This window comes from Chelonia mydas, chromosome 1, assembly GCF_015237465.2.
Source record: "Chelonia mydas isolate rCheMyd1 chromosome 1, rCheMyd1.pri.v2, whole genome shotgun sequence".
Lineage (NCBI taxonomy): Eukaryota > Metazoa > Chordata > Testudines > Cheloniidae > Chelonia > Chelonia mydas.
In genome coordinates, this window is record NC_057849.1 from 171,968,870 (window position 1) to 171,984,943 (window position 16,074).

The 16,074-nt window shown below is 41.7% G+C and overlaps 1 long non-coding RNA gene across 1 annotated transcript; it reads right to left on the bottom strand.

Moving 5' to 3' along the window:
- Window positions 1–3,038: 3,038 nt before the first annotated feature.
- Window positions 3,039–5,656, bottom strand: LOC122464105. The gene is made up of 2 exons (XR_006287983.1): window positions 5,518–5,656; window positions 3,039–4,053 (listed from the first exon to the last, which is right to left on the bottom strand). It is a non-coding gene; the product is annotated as an uncharacterized LOC122464105 (long non-coding RNA).
- Between the last annotated feature and the right edge of the window lie 10,418 nt (window positions 5,657–16,074).

Sequence of the window (16,074 nt, forward strand, 5' to 3'; positions counted from 1 at the left end):
TGGTAAAAGTTGCCTCATTTATGCTTAATAAATGTATAATATTTCTTGGAAGGCCTTTTAAAGCAACTAGATCCATTTATCACTTGGCCACTGGAAAAACTACATATTTCTTTTATCCCCCCACCCCGAATGTGGATATATTGAAGGAACAAACTCTTTGTTTTCCTTTTTAAAGCTCATTTACCTGCTAGAGATAGAACATCCTTAAGCTAAAGATGTTTTGGGTTGTGGTTTCCTTTTCTGCAGTGGCTCATGCCCAGCTCAGTCACTCCCTGCTAGTGATGGGAGATGTTTATTGCTTGGGATTGGGGGAGAAAAAGAGATGCATGTGGAAGCAGCTGAAGAAAATACACAGGAGTTCCATGTTACTTCCCTCTGCCCTGCTTATATTACAGTAGCAGCTAGACCCCAAGTGAAGGAGTTCTATTGTGCTAACTACACTAATGAATAGCGAGAGACAATCTCTCACATATGAAAGAGCTCACAATCTAAATGGACCAGATAGTCAATGGGTGGGAGAAAAGTAGTATTAATCTCCCCCATTTTACTGATCAAGAACAGAGCCACTGAGAAATTAAGGGTATGTCTACACTGCAATAAAAAACCTGTGGCTTTCCTATGCCAGCTTATTTGGGCTCATGGGGCTTACTCCGTGACTGTTTAATTGCAGTGTAAACCTTCGGGCTTGATCTGGAGCCCGGCCTTTAGCATCTTGTGAGATGGAAGGGTCCCAGAGCTCAGGCTGCAGCTCACACGAAACATCTAAACTTCAGTTAGCCAGCCCTGCAGCCCAAGCCCACTGGCACGGGCCAGCTGCAGGTGTCTAGTTGCAGTATAGACATGACCTTGCGCAAGAGTCACAGGGTAACAAGAAGTCTATGGTGGAGGTGGAATTAGAACTCAGATTTCCACAGGCCAGTGCCTTAACCGCAGGTCCAATCACTTCTACTGTCATTGCCTGTTTTTCCTCCCAAACATCCATTCTAAATGCTTCTTTTGTATCCTTTTCCTTCACAGCTGCCCCCCATCTTTGGGCCTCCCTCTTTTTCTTTGTTCACCAATGAACTGCTCTCTTTTCAAGCCCCTCTTTAAAATTATTCTTACACAAAAACTGAAGTGAAGTTCTAATTATACAGAACCAGTTTGTTTAGCATGTCTCTACCCACTCCTTTGTGCTGAGCCAGCCTTACCTGTACACACAAGGCCTGGGACCATTGCCTGACACTCCCTTTTTCAGAGAAGTCAGCACCAGAGGAGGTACTACATTCTCAGCCGTTGGGCACAAAGGTTCAGTTTATTCCAAGTCCCTGCAGAGTGTCACAAGGAAGAGAAAAGCTTCTCTTGCCTCCACTGCCCCATTACCTTGCAGCCCTTCATGGAGCTTGGCACAATGTGACTTAACTACCTGCATAGCTCAGAGATTGAACATAGCTGGAAATGACAATGTGTATTATCCCTGTCAGATTCAATTTATAAACTCCTTGTTTGGAAACCAACAGTCAACACTAAACAATTCCTTCTGACTCAGACCTTAGAAATCAGTATCTCAGAGCCCCAAAGAAATTGACTATGTTCCAAAAAGCAAGAAGTACTGGTATATTTACAACCTGTCCTTGGAGTCTTCATCTTAGTTGGCTACCTTTATTGAACTGTTCCATATGTTTCATCTATCCAGAAGGACAGTATAGCATCACTGACAATATTCCCTATCTTTTTAAAATTACAGTAATACTAAATTCTGAACAATGAATTTCACCACATCTAGAGAGTTACAAGTTTTGTACATAGAGGGTATGATGCTATGAAGTACGATCCTGTAAAGTGTTGAGATCCCTCAACTCCTGCTGAATGTAATGCAAGTTGAGGATAATCAGTTCCTCACTGGATCAATTCCTTAAGCTGCTGCTATGTTACTTATGTAACGTGAGTCAACACGAGTTGCCTCCTGTCCCAAAAGCCACAGAGTAGTCCTCATTTTCATAGGCATATCCTACAAAGATAATGGAGTCTTATATTTGTTTGAGGAGAAGCAACATTTTCTGCAGCATTTCCCCTCAAGTTGTTCTTATCATCCAAGACAATTAACACACCCCTGCTTCCACCCTCACTTTCCAGCCACCAGGATGAGGAGTAAACGGTAATAAATTACACCACAAATAATGTGGTTTGCCACCTACATGCAGCATCCTCCATAAATTGTGGGCCCAACTTTTAAAAAATGTGGGCACTGAGCTGGAAATCTTAAATCAGTATGCATAAGTTTTAAATTAAATGAGTTTCAGTTCACAAGAGCTGAGATAGCCCTAGTAGAACGCAGCTCAACTAAGGGTCTGGCTTAGTAAGGTAGTGAGAATGTTTAGAGGACAAACTCTCTGGGGCTATAGTTTATTATTCAGCAATTTAGGCACAGGGAGAATGGATTGTTTCTAATTAAACTGTAAGCCTCTCTGTCCCCATGGTTAAAACAAAAAAGCGTTTCCCAAGGTTTCAAAAAGCCTTACTGAGATTGTGGATTCTCAACAACGCCTATGTCTCTTTGATGTCCAGCTTCTCAGATATTTACAGGTGTTGGGCTCGCTCCTCACCTAATTGAGCATAGCTGAGTGTGGGAGAAAATGTGGCTCTCAACCAACTTTACATTTCCCCAACTCGGGGCAGGGTGGGGGGTTTGTTTTAAGCTGCAGGGGTCCCACAGAGACCACTCTGCCATCCAAGGATCAGCCACTGTGCATTCTGACCTTGCTTGGATATACCTATGATATGTCACTCCCCACTCGGACTTCCCCCACCCCACCATGTGATGTGTGAGGGAGCAGGTGGCCTACTGCTACTTATGCTAGCCTTATACCATCCTGGGACTCATTTACACCAGGGCAATCCTCAGCCCAAATCCTTTAGGGTAGTTTTCAAACTGTTTGGTAATGCCAGAGCAGTACAAAATGACCAGAATAGAAGAGGAGAATGCAACCCTGTAGAAAGGTGGATTCACTGCTAATGCACCCCCTCAGGGCTGGATATGGTGTAGCAGCTCTTTTTTCTCTTGCATCTCCTGCCAGTTCTCATGATGGTACACCCCTTCTTGTGACTCATCCCTCTGGCCAGGTCACACTTTCATTCTGCTCTTTCCAAGGTAATAGAAGGTTTTCAGTCTCTCACGCTTCTCTCAGTCATCTTTATGCCCTTCTCAGAGGTCTCTCCTTCCCTAGTGGCTAGTAGGGGAACCATGGCCCACTCACTAAAATGGATTCCAATCCAGCAACACTGTAACCAGCAGCCAAAGTCTCGTCTCTGCTGCTGCATCCTTTTGACTTCTTCCTATTTAGTCTTCTCTCAGACCATCTCTCCATTCACCCTTCTTTCAGAAACAGGGTTCTCAGGGCTCCCCCTGGAATCCCTAAACAAAATTCCAAATCCAAAAATATAGACAAAGCAATTTCTATCCTCTTCAGGCTTGACCTTTCAACCCACTCTGTTCTTCAGTTGAAGACCTCTTCAGGCTCTCTCCTTGGAAGTCCATAGTCTGCCTTTTTGTCAGGGCTCCCCAATGGAGCATGTTCCACCCTGCTAGCTGCTTGCTTTCTCTTCTGGCCTTTTGCCAGACTTCTCTTCTCAGGAGAGGTTCCCATGGCCAACTCGCTCTAGGCTCCCTCCTTGACCCTGCCAGTCTCTCCATTCCCTAGTGTGAAGAGAGGGGCTGCAGCATTCTCTTGTCACTATCCAACTCCTTCCCCTGCTGGGCTTCAATTAAACCTGGCCCACCCCAAAGGTGCAGCTAGGTAGTGTAATTGGCCTCTCAGGCACAACATAACCCTTTTAGTGCCTGTGTGGGATACACCCCTCATCACAAACTCATTAAATCCTTTTACTCTTACTGCTGGGATTGTGCAACCTCTTCTCTTCCTCACCCTCTGGAATAATTTCCCAAATCATCCATAGTTCATATGGCATCAATTGGGGCTCATGTTCTGTCTGCATCCTATAGTCTCATAAATTAGATACTGTAGGTCAGTGGGTGACCATTTGTCTCTTTCATGTAGATATCCATACTTCACACTAATAAAACAAAGATAATACAAAGTCATACAAAGATGTGTTTTTCAGTGTATGTTTGTTCTAGCAGGAAACATTCTGAGGTGCTGTCCCATAAAGATAAGCTTTGTCCGGTATTTTTTCATACCTTTGTCCTTTATTTTCTTTTAATGTGGATGGTCACCCCATTAGTTCACCTGTTCCATTGATCTGTCCTTGCAAGATTGTGCTGTATTGTCACTCATTTTAGACCATGAGTAATATTTTCAGGAATGCCTTACTGCAAAAGCATCCAATGGAACTCAGGTGCTTTTAAATTTTTTACCTCCACACCTACTTCCATCCCTAACAAAATGGGTCTTGGAGACTGAAAGCTCAGATACTCTATTTGTTTAAGAGCATATAGCCTAATAAGCTGGATAAGCCAATGAAAATGCATTATTTTGAACTCCGTATATCAGCATGGTAAAAACAATGAAAAGGATATAAGATCTGATCTGTATGGGGGTAAAAAACCCACCTGTAAGTGATTATCTAGTGAGTCCCAGGATCCAGTCCTGTCAGCTTCACACACTTACCAACAAGCTCTACCCAATTTTAGAAAGTAAAACATTTGTAAACCCTCATCCAAATCCAGGAGCCCTCTAATGGTTAATAAAAAACAGAAGCAATAGAATGTCACTTTTGACCAAACATGGAACTGGCTAGCAGTGCCTTGCTTCATTATCCTGTCCCTAGGTATGGCCTGAGTGTTACTTCCTTGTGGGAAGGCAGTGTAGCCCAATGAGTAGGGCACTAGATTGGACTCAGGAGACCTGGCTTCAATTCCCAGATCTACCACTACTTTGCTAGGTGACTTTCTCCTGGGCTTCAGTTTCCCCATCTGTAAAATGGGTGCCACAAAGGGAATACGGATACTGACCTCTGTTGTAAAGGAGTTTGAAATCTACAAATGAAAGTTACTATCTAAAAACTTGGTATTATGCCTAATTTACCATAATTATTACACTTTATTTTACTAGCTTAAAAACTTTATTCTGACCTATATTGTGGTGGCACTTCTACTTGGTTGTTTAGTGTCTTCTCTTCAGATGTTCTTACTTTCTCATCATCCAACAACAGATGTAGTTGCTGGATATTTTTCAGGCTACCCCCCACGTGTTCTGTAGAACCATTATTTTGTTTGTTTCTTCTCTCTCTCTTGTTTCTTAGTTTTATCTGAGCATTTTATCCTCAGGGACTTTGCTAATAGGTGATCACTTTCTATCTGTTGTGTTCTTTACAGGAGGTAGTTTGTTTCCCCTCTAAACTAATTTGTACACAAATATATTTCAAACTGTTGAATTTAGTATCTCCAGTTTTCCGATTCCCTCTTTTTGAAAGCTGTGTCCCTGCATGCTCTGGCACAATAATTAGAGCCAACTGTTGCCCAAGACTTCGATTGTATTTGTAATTTTCCTCAGATAATAAGCAAAGAGATTCACTTACATTCCAGGTTGTCCACAAGGACCTTCATGGGACCAATGAGATAGTGATGGGGAGAAGGCAGAGAGAGAAGACTGCAGAAAATGAGACCCCTTTCAAATAGTGAATTCTAGTCGCCTTTCCAGATAAGCCAAAATTGCTAATATAAACTTCATCTGCCAAAGACAAGTTAAATTTAGGCTTTAACCCCAGATTGACTTATCTGGACTTCTTTTCTGTTCCCATGCATCCCCCACACTGATAGTGAAGCCATGGTATTTCATCATTGTATGCATTTTTATGTTTAGAAAAATGGACTGCATTACCAATGTTAAAGATGATTTAAGCTAGCAGCAGTTAAAGAGAAATGCAATGGTCAGCTGTAACCAAGAGGGTCTATAGGATCTTAAACTCCTTGAATAATTGTATTATTAAAAACTACTATGGTTGAGATTTTCAAAGCTTCCTAGGGGTCCTAGATGCACAACTCTGATTAAAGTTTAATGGGAAATGTGTACCTAACCCCCTTAGGTAGCTTTCAAAACCTCTGTCTACATTATTTTCCATGCCATATGTGACAGATGCCTTTATCATAAAACTTTGACCTTCACTCTGCCCACCAAACCATGTTCACTAGGGCTTCTCCTAACATTCTAAAACTTGGAATAACTTCAGAAATCAGCTAAAGAAAAAAAAAAAAAAAAGACCACCAGAGACATATTGCTTTTTTCCCCTTCCCAGTATTAAGCCTGGAACAGAGACAGGTTTAAGGTCTGATGTCTTGTGACATTTTAGGCCTAGATACCATTTTTTTTTTTAATACCACTGGAAAGGGGAAGAGCCAGCCTTAGAATATTTGGGCAGGCCTGAGAAGCTATTTTGGGAAGAAAATCTAGAGAAACATAACCCATTTCCATCCATTTTTACCATACCATTGTGAACAGAGCCAGCCTGAGAAGCATTTGTGAGATAATTCTTTAGGATTTGCCTTGCGTGTTACACTCATTTTACATAGCATAACACCCTCCACCCCAGCCTCAAAGGCAGGGGGAAAGAGGATAGTGACTCTTAAGGTCCGTTTCCCCCCCGGAAGAGGGATAGTGACTGGGAGAGTGAGGAAGGCATCATCTGAGTGGGTGTGAAGGCTGGTGGGGCTCAGATAAACCACTGACCCCCCCGCCCCCTCCCCCCCCCACACACACACACAGAGGGGGTATGTAAATACTGTCCCTCCAACCAGACCCCCTTCTCATGCCTAGATTGCAAGTGGATTTAGGGAAAGGCATCCCATAAAGAAGCTGGGGAACAGGGTCCTAATATTTGGTAGAATATGGAGACCACCTCATTTCTCCAACCCTGTCATAAATATAAAGGGAAGGCTAACCACCTTTAAATCCCTCCTGGCCAGAGGAAAAAGCCCTTTCACCTGTAAAGGATTAAGAAACTAAAGATAATCTTGCTGGCACCTCACCAAAATGGCCAATGAGGAGACAAGATACTTTCAAAGCTGGGGGGGGACAAAGGGTTCTCTCCATCTGTGTGTTGCTTTTGCCAGGAACAGAGCAGGAATGCAGGTCAGAACTCCTGTAAAGGGCTAATAAGCAATCTAGTTAGATTGAGTTAGATTCTGTTTTGTTTAAATGGCTGATGAATATACATTCCATTCAGCACAACTTATTTTCTGTTTGTGTCTTTGTAACTTAAGGTTTTGCCTATAGGGATTCTCTATGTTTTGACTCTGATTACCCAGTAAGGTATTTACCATCCTGATTTTACACAGGTGATTCTTTTACTTCAATTAAAATTCTTCTTTTAAGAACCTGATTGCTTTTTAATTGTTCTTAAGATCCAAGGGTTTGGGTCTGTGTTCACCTATGCAAATTGGTGAGGATTTTTTTTTTAATCAAGCCTTCCCCAGGAAAAGGGGAAGACTTTTCCAAGCGGGCTCTTTCCCTTTTACATATTTGTTAGACACTTGGTGGTGGCAGCAATAAAGTCTGGGGCAAAAGGTAAAATAGTTTGTACCTTGGGGAAGTTTTAGTGTAAACTGGCAAAAATAAGCTTAGGGGGTTTTTCATGCAGGTCCCCACATCTGTACCCTAGAGTTCAGAGTGGGGAAGGAAACTTGACAAACCCTTAACCCTCACATGAGGGGAGGGTGGTGGGGTCCCAGCAACAGGCTGGGGACCAGCTGTAGAGTGGTGGTGGGGTGATAGCAGCCCTCCACCAGCTGGAAATGATTAAGAAAGGAATCATGATCTGCACTGTATGAGTTATTGCTGGATAGTTCCCAGATGAATTAATATGGGTTTTAATACAGTTACATGTAATTGTATACATGTAGGAATAAAGAATATAAGCCATACTTACAGGGTGGAGGACCCTGTGGGTGAAAATTAAATGTTTCGCCTTCTGTGTGAAGCTTACACAGAATATCACACAACAAATCCTGACTCTGTATGCAGCCTGTCTTATCTCATTCTTTCTACAGCGTACAGAGAATTAATTACCTTAGCATGTATTTTAACACATTCATACACACACAAAAACAACTCCCTCTGTTCACTCTCCCTCTCACCTTCAGAAAACATAAGTGGACACAAGCAAACATTTAATAACCCATTAAAGGTCATAACACAATTTCAGAATTACACTCAGTACTTTTAATTCCCTCTGCTTTTCTCAGCCCTTTTTTATCCTGTTGCCTCACATACTTTAATCATTCTCTTCTTTCTCATATACTCTTGTCTTTGATCAACCTTTCTTTCTTCCCTGCTCTCCAAGTCGCTCAGTCACTAGTTCTCTTCTGTCATTTTAATAGACTTTGTTTGTCAGGGATGGTCTAGATAATACTTAGTCCTGCCTCAGTACAGGCGACTGGACTAGATGACCTCTTGAGTTCTCTCCCAGTCCTACATCTCTGATTTTATGGTAGCACAGCCTGTGGGCCATTACCCCTGTGTTGTACTAAACTGGTGCTTCAGGAAACAGCCCTTCCTTTTCAAAGTGGCTACTAATTGAACAGGCCTAAAAAGAGTTCTGTTCTATTCTATTCAGGTTCTTATACCACCCCCACAGAACCTGAAACGTTGATTCAGTTAATGAAGAGAGAGAGAGAATCCGATGGTAGGAATCTGCAACAGAGGGATGGAGAAAAATACATTCAATGTAACAGAGTAAAGACTAATATTGGAGCCCCATTGTAGTAAGCATTGTGTGTGTGCATATTATATATATGCACACACAGTAAGAGAGGGCCCCTTCCCCAGAGGCCTTACAATCTAACTAGACCAGACACACAAAGACTGATAGAAGGGAATTATTCTCCCTATTTTACAAATGAGAAACACACATATGGAGAGACTCAGGGTCAGATTTTCAAAAGCACTTTGCTTTTCAATGGGGACTGTTGGCAGCTGAGCATTTCTGAAAATCTGGCCATATAAAAATAAAGGGTGAGATTTTCAAAGGCACAAAAGGCAATTAGCCACTCAAAAGCTTCCACTTAAAAAAACCCACCAATGAGAGCATGGTGTCTAACTCCCATTCATGCCTTTGAAAATCTGAGTGAAATAAATGAATTGCTCAAGGTCAAAAACGAAATTTGTGGTAACCGAGATAGGAACTACAGCAACAGGATGAGCACTCCTTGCCCATGATGTTGGCTTGGTTTCGGTCAAAGTATTCCATCAGTATATTTCCTTTCCTCATACCAACAGCAGTAGAAGGTTCTTTTTATGCTGATGTTGTTGCTCATTCACGCTGTCCCTCCTTTAATCCCCTATTTCAGGAAATTTGGACGATTCTTTGTAAGTCTTGTTTTTCTCTCAAGTGATACTTATGACTTGGATAACAGAATAACAGGACAAAGAAATAATCAGAAAGATATGGACATTTAAATTTGTTCTGAGGTACAAACTACAAAAATCAGATCCTGACGTGTTAGGAGTCACTGTTACCTTGCCTATCTTGTGCTGATTTGTGTATTTGTCAAGAGCTGGCTTCAAACACCACATTTTCATCAGCATCTAAAATGTTGTAGTATAGTCATATTGTTATTTACTTAGGTTCCATTCAGTGTGGTCTTTTCAACCCCATGGATTGCTACACATTTCCTGATACCCTTTCTTTTGGATAGGGTTCTGGAGGAACGTACCAAAACAAACAGCCTTACATGTCTGTTGGTGGTGATGTGAACCCAATCCTTTGTTATCCTTTAGTGCACATTCTTAAGAGTACAGCTTCTTCTCCTCCTCCGTTTGGTGTTGGTAGCAATGGTATGACCCTCTGGCCCCCCTCTGAGTACAAGCTCTCTCCATCCATGCCCACATCCAAATGCAGCAGGTATCTCACTGTCCAGAGGATCCCCATCTCTTTTGGGGGGAATCACTGTTTACCTACAGTCTCCTCCCATGGCAGTGATCATTTATCCTTTCCTCCATCTGGATGGTGAAGCAATGGCCTCCTCTTTAATGGATACCGGTGCTAATACACAAGTTTGCCAGCAGTTGCTATTCAGGCACCAAGTACCCACTGAGTTTTTTATAGAGCTGAAGTGCAACACTTCTGTATTGCTCCACCAACCTAGGGGCAAGCTACCCAAGGTAATTCCTAAAATCATATCTCCCGTGTTATATAAGGTATCATCGAAAGCAGCACTGTATAATGGTATAAGTACCTACTATAACCAACATTATTATAATATAATGGGAAAAATCAGCTGAATTTTAATTTACAAAACTATGCATGCATATAAAAATGAAGGCCATTAGATGGCTCTTAGGATTCTGTTTCAGATGTCTGAATCTAGCTATGATAGGCAGTGATTATAACTGTTCTGGGGAAAGATCACTAGTGTTCTAAACCACATGAAACTTGCACAACCAAAATGTGTTACCTTGGTGACCAATGGTTGGCAGACTATAAGAAATGAAATCGGTCTTGGGCGAGTTCCTAATGAGAAAGTCTAAGTCACCCCCGGCTTGTGGCAATGAAAAGGGGAGGAGAATCAGATCCCAATAGTAAAAAAAAAGGTATAGAAGTGTCCTTTTAAGACTGGAAGACTCAAAGAGGCATATTCTGCATTAGGGCTAAATACTGCTCTGGAGTGAGTTCCACACACAGCTCACTCAGGGTTGAAAGTGACCATATGGAAAGAACAATTTGAAGCAAAGAATGGTGTCGGCAAGATTCCATGAAATGACTGATCTTTCATTCTGAGATTCTGTTACTTGCTGTGACGATACTTTCAGGTGCTAGTAGTTTTTCCAGTTATTACTTAGCCCATACTGGGTTCTCTTTAGTCTAGTATATAGTAAACTAGACTGGGACTCAGGAAATCTGAGTTCTGTTCCTGGCACTGATGCTGGCCTGCTGGGTGACCTCAGACAAGTGAGGTCACCACTCCATGCCTCAGTTTCTCCATCTGTAAAATGGGGATAATGACACTGTAAAGTGCTTTGAGATTCACTGATAAGTGCTCAATAAGAGCTAGGTATAATTGTCATTAATTATACTATCATTTCTCTTACATGTTTCAGACCTTTCTAGTTCCCAGCACTGTCACTATGTAGCACAGTAATCTCTCTCTTCAAAGGTGTGTTATCAATGTCATTACTAAATATTGACCAGAGAAACATTAAGTGCTAAAAAACCCAATCATTTATTTGCCTTGCCATAGTGCCTAGGGACTAGTAACTAGTCTGGTTTATATATAACAAATAGAAGAAAGGGGAAGTTGATAGTAATGAATGTAAATCAGAAGCTAGGAATTTTAGAAATCTGATAAGGGAAGGAAAGGGACAGGAAGAAATTGGGCTGCAGAGTTATGGACAATAAAGATTTTTTTTTTTTTTTTAAAGTATATTAGGAACAAAAGGAACCCTGACAAAGGTATTGTCCATTAATAGAATTGGAAACACAGAAAAGGCAGAAGTATTCAATAAATATTTCTGCTCTGTATTTGGGAAAAATATATAATCACCATATAACACTCTTTCCATTCCACTAGTATCTCACGAGGATGTTTAACTTGAGTAGCCTCTGACATTTTTAAATCAGCAGGTTCAGATAATTTGTATCTGAGAGTTTTAAAAGACCGGGCTGAGGAGTTTGCTGAACCATTAATGTTGATTTTCAATCAGGCCTGCAACACTGGGGAAGTTCCAGAAGACTTGCACCAATATTTAAAAAAGGGTAAACAGGATAAGGGTAATATAACCCTGTCCATTTGACAAGACAATAGGGGGGCTGATAGGGGACTCAAAGGAGAGTAATATAATTAATGCCAATCAACATGGGATTATGGAAAATAGACCCTGTCAAACAAGACTGTTTTGATGAGATTACAAACGTGGTTGATAAAGGTAATAGAGTTGATGTAATATAATAAAATTTCTGTAAGGGGTTTGACTTGGTATTGCATCACATTTTGATTGAAAACTAAAATGATGTAAAATTAATGTGGTACAGTTTGAATGGATTAAAAGATGACTAAATGTAACTATACACAGGGAATTAGGACCAAGTGGGTGTGTTTCTAAGTGGGGTTCAGCAGGGATCTGTTCTTGGTCCTATGATATTGAACATTTTTATCAATGATGTGGAAGAAAAATAAATCACTGATAAAGTTGGCAGACGACAAAAATTGGGGGAGTAGAAAAATAATGAGGAGGACAGGTCACCAATACAGAGCAATCTGGATTGCTTGGTAAAATGGGTAAAAGCCAGCAATATGCCTTTTATTGCAGTTAAATGTAAGTGTATGCAACTAGGATTAAAGAAGGTAAGCCATATTCACAGGATGGGGGATTCTATCCTAGGAAGCAGTGACTCTGAAAAGGATTTGGAGGTTATGGTGGATAAGGAGATGCACATAAGCCCCCAATATGATGCTGTGGCCAAAAGAACTAATGCGACCCTTGGAATCCCAAGAAGGAGGAGAGATTATTTTACCTCTGCATTTGGCAGTGATATGACCACTGCTGGAATAATGCGTTCAGTTCTGTTGTTCACAATTCAAGAAGGATGTTGATAAGTTAGAGAGGGTTTAGAGAAGAGCCATGAGAATGATTAAAGAATTAGAAAACCTGCCTGATAGTGCTGACTCAAGGCACTCAATCTACTTATCTTAATGAAGATTAGATTAAGGGGCACCTGATTACAGTCTATAAGTACCTGCATGGAGAACAAATATTTGATAATGGGCTCTTCAATCTTGCAAAGAAACATAACACAATCCAGTGACTGGAAGTTGAAGCTAGACAAAGTCAGACTGGAAATAAGCCAGTGAGTAATTTAACCATTGGAACAATTTACCAAGGGTCATGGTGATTCTGCATCACTGACAATTTTTAAATCAAGATTGGATGTTTTTCTAGGAACTATTTTGGGGGAGTTCTATGGCCTGTTTTATACAGGAGATCGGCCTAAATGATCACAATGGTCCCATCTGGCCTTGGAATCTGTGAGCTTTAATGTATCTGTAGTGTTCTGTACAGAAGCAAATATTGCTATACTTTTTCTCGTTAGGGAAAGTCAGCACAGCTTTGGCTAAAATTTCAAAGGTAACAAAACATTAGGGAAAATATTGCCAAAACATTGTGGAATGCCTTCCTAGGTGTAATTATAAGCATGGTTACTGTGAACCATTTGTCAAATTAGGACACTGGTGAATTTCTACATTTTTTGCCAGAAGCGATTGTAGTCAGCAAGCTGCAAAGAAGCAGACGTCTAGTCTGTTATAGTGAGATGTTACACATCAGTTTTGACTTCCTGTTCCTCCTGGTACAGCCTAATAATGGGATCTGGGGTACAGATTTCCAGTTCAAATTCTTACCATATGAAGAAGGAATATTACTTGCACCTCTCAAAATACAGCTAGTTTTACAGATGTTTGATAACAGAGGGTGAGCCTGGGGTGGCTTGTATGGTGTAGCACAATGGGCATATGCTTTTTGGAAAAGTCTTGAGACCACTGGAGCAAAATCTAGCAATAGACGCCAAGTAATTATGGACTTGTCTCTGGCCTTTCCTTATGTGATTAGTGTTCTAGGACCTTTGCAGTTTGGAAGTACGAACCGGGTGTTTCAGCTTAAAACCTACTTTTCCTTTTATCCACAAAGAAGTTCCATTAACCTTGAGCTTGTGGTGTCAAGCAGTAATAGTAGAATTTGAAGTTTACACGGCCCTTTGCACTTTCAAAAACATTTAGCAAAAATATAGCTGAAAGCAATTTGTGGAAAGCGTAAGGGCAGATAATGGAAAAAAAATATGACAGATCAACACATGATTTTAAAACAGCCCATTTAGCTGCCAACATTGTTGTCTCAATTCCATTTTATGGAATTTTTGTAAACAAATCAAATTTCAGATAGGAGGGCTCTATTTTATAAAATGAGTCTATAAATATGATTTAATACAAGATCTTATATTTTAATACAAGTGTTTTAGACCATACTTTAATGCTTCCCATGAATTATACATCTGCAGTTTATACAATTTATAAATGATGTTGCCTTTAAGGAACTTGACAATGGATTGATCTAAGACTAAGGGGAAGTTCTCTAGAACCTTAGCAGAAATAAGCATCAGCCTGAAAAAATGATTTTTCATACATTGTAAAAAATGAAATATCAATTTTATCAGATAAATATCTATTTCAATCCACCACAACTCTCCATTTCTGCTCATTTTCTATTACAGGAATAATGCAGGTAAGGAATCAACATTTTGGATAAACTCTGCCTTAGTTATCCCCATGAAGCTCACTGGCTTCAACAAGGTGACACTGGTGTAGATCAGGGATTGGCAACCTTTGGCCCACGGCCCACCAAGGTAAGCCCTCTGACGGGCCAGGCCAGTTTACCTACTGCATCCACAGGTTCGGCCGATCGCAGCTCCCACTGGCTGCAGTTCGCCGTTCCAGGCCAACGGGGGCTGTAAGCAGGGGCAGCTCTACCAATTACACCACCCCAAGCAGTTGCTGCCAAATTGCCACCACTGCAACCGCGGCGGAGCTGCCGCTGAATTTCCGCCACCCCCGGAACAGCAGCGGAACTGCCACCGCGGGATACGGACTGCCACACCATTCTGAATGCCACCCCAAGTACCTGCTTGGAAAGCTGGTGCCTGGAACCAGCCCTGGCTGCAGGAAACAGCAGCCAGCACAACCCTCAGCCCACACCACTTCCTGCAGCCCCCCACTGGTTTGGAAAGCCAAACCGCAGCCAGTGGGAGCTGCAATTGGCTGAACCTGCGGACGCGGCAGGTGAACAAACCGGCCCGGCCCGCCAGGGGGCTTACCTTGGCAGGCCCTGGGCCAAAGGTTGCCGATCCCTGGTGTAGATGAAGGCAGAATTTGGTCCACTCTCTTCAGACAACCTGAAAAAGAGCTCTGTGTAAGCTCGAAAGCTTGTTGGTTTCATCAGCAGAAGAGATATTACCTCACCCACCTAGTTTCTCTAATAACTTTTGCATAGCATCCACAGAATTTATAAGTACTTCAGAGTCCTATTTGCATACTTCCTTAACATTTTGATGGAGAAATTAGTACCAACAGCACTCCAGAGAAATCTGAGACAGCATACCACACAACCTAGACCAGGGGTGGCCAACCTGTGTCTCCGGAGCCACATGCAGCTCCTCGTATACACACCAACTCCGGGGCTGGAGCTACACGCACCAACTTCCCAATGTGCCACTGCTCAACCCCTGGCTCTGCCACAGGCCCTGCCCCCACTCCACCCCTTCCCGCTCCCTCCCCTGAGCCTGCCGTACCCTCGCTCCTTCCCCCGAGAGCCTCCTGCCCACCACGAAACAGCTGATCAGGAGGTGGATGTGCTGATTGGCAGGGCTGCCAGTGGTCGGGAGGAAGCTGATGATGTATTACTGTGGCTCTTTGGCAATGTTCATTGGTAAATTCTGGCTCCTTCTCAGGCTCAGGTTGGCCACCCCTGACCTAGACAATATAGTGGTGATCAGTAACCTAGCATTATTGCTCCCCTACTCCCACTGGTATATGATCAGAGATCACAGAAAAAGTGTGAAGTTTTCTCATGCTTATTTGGTCTTCTCTATACCCTGTGTCTCTGCTAAGTTCTTCTGATGTCACCTCTGATGTCTATGGACCTTCCTCCTAAGAGTTTGTTATTTTATACTCAAAATTTACCTCTGTCTCATGAAGACATGGGACCAAATTTTCACCTCAATTCACTGATGTAAACTCAGAGTATGGATCTGTCATTTACTTTCCATTTGCTCCCCTTATGCTTTATACAAATTACTTTTAGCTACATTTGTGCTAAATATTTCTTTGGAATTGCAAATAGCCATGTAAAACTGCAAATTCCACCATTACACTTTGACCAAAAAATAAATCAAGATTACTCTGGATTCACACCCATTTAATCAAGGTCAGAATCTGGACCCGATAGTCTAATTTTTATTAGGGTAAATAATGTACACTAGAAATGCTACATTAGCAAAGTGAGATATGAAACATAATGTCATCTTCTGTCATCCATGTCTTTGTTATCTCCAGATTAGACTCCTTCAATGTGCTCTACATCTTCTATCTGAAAA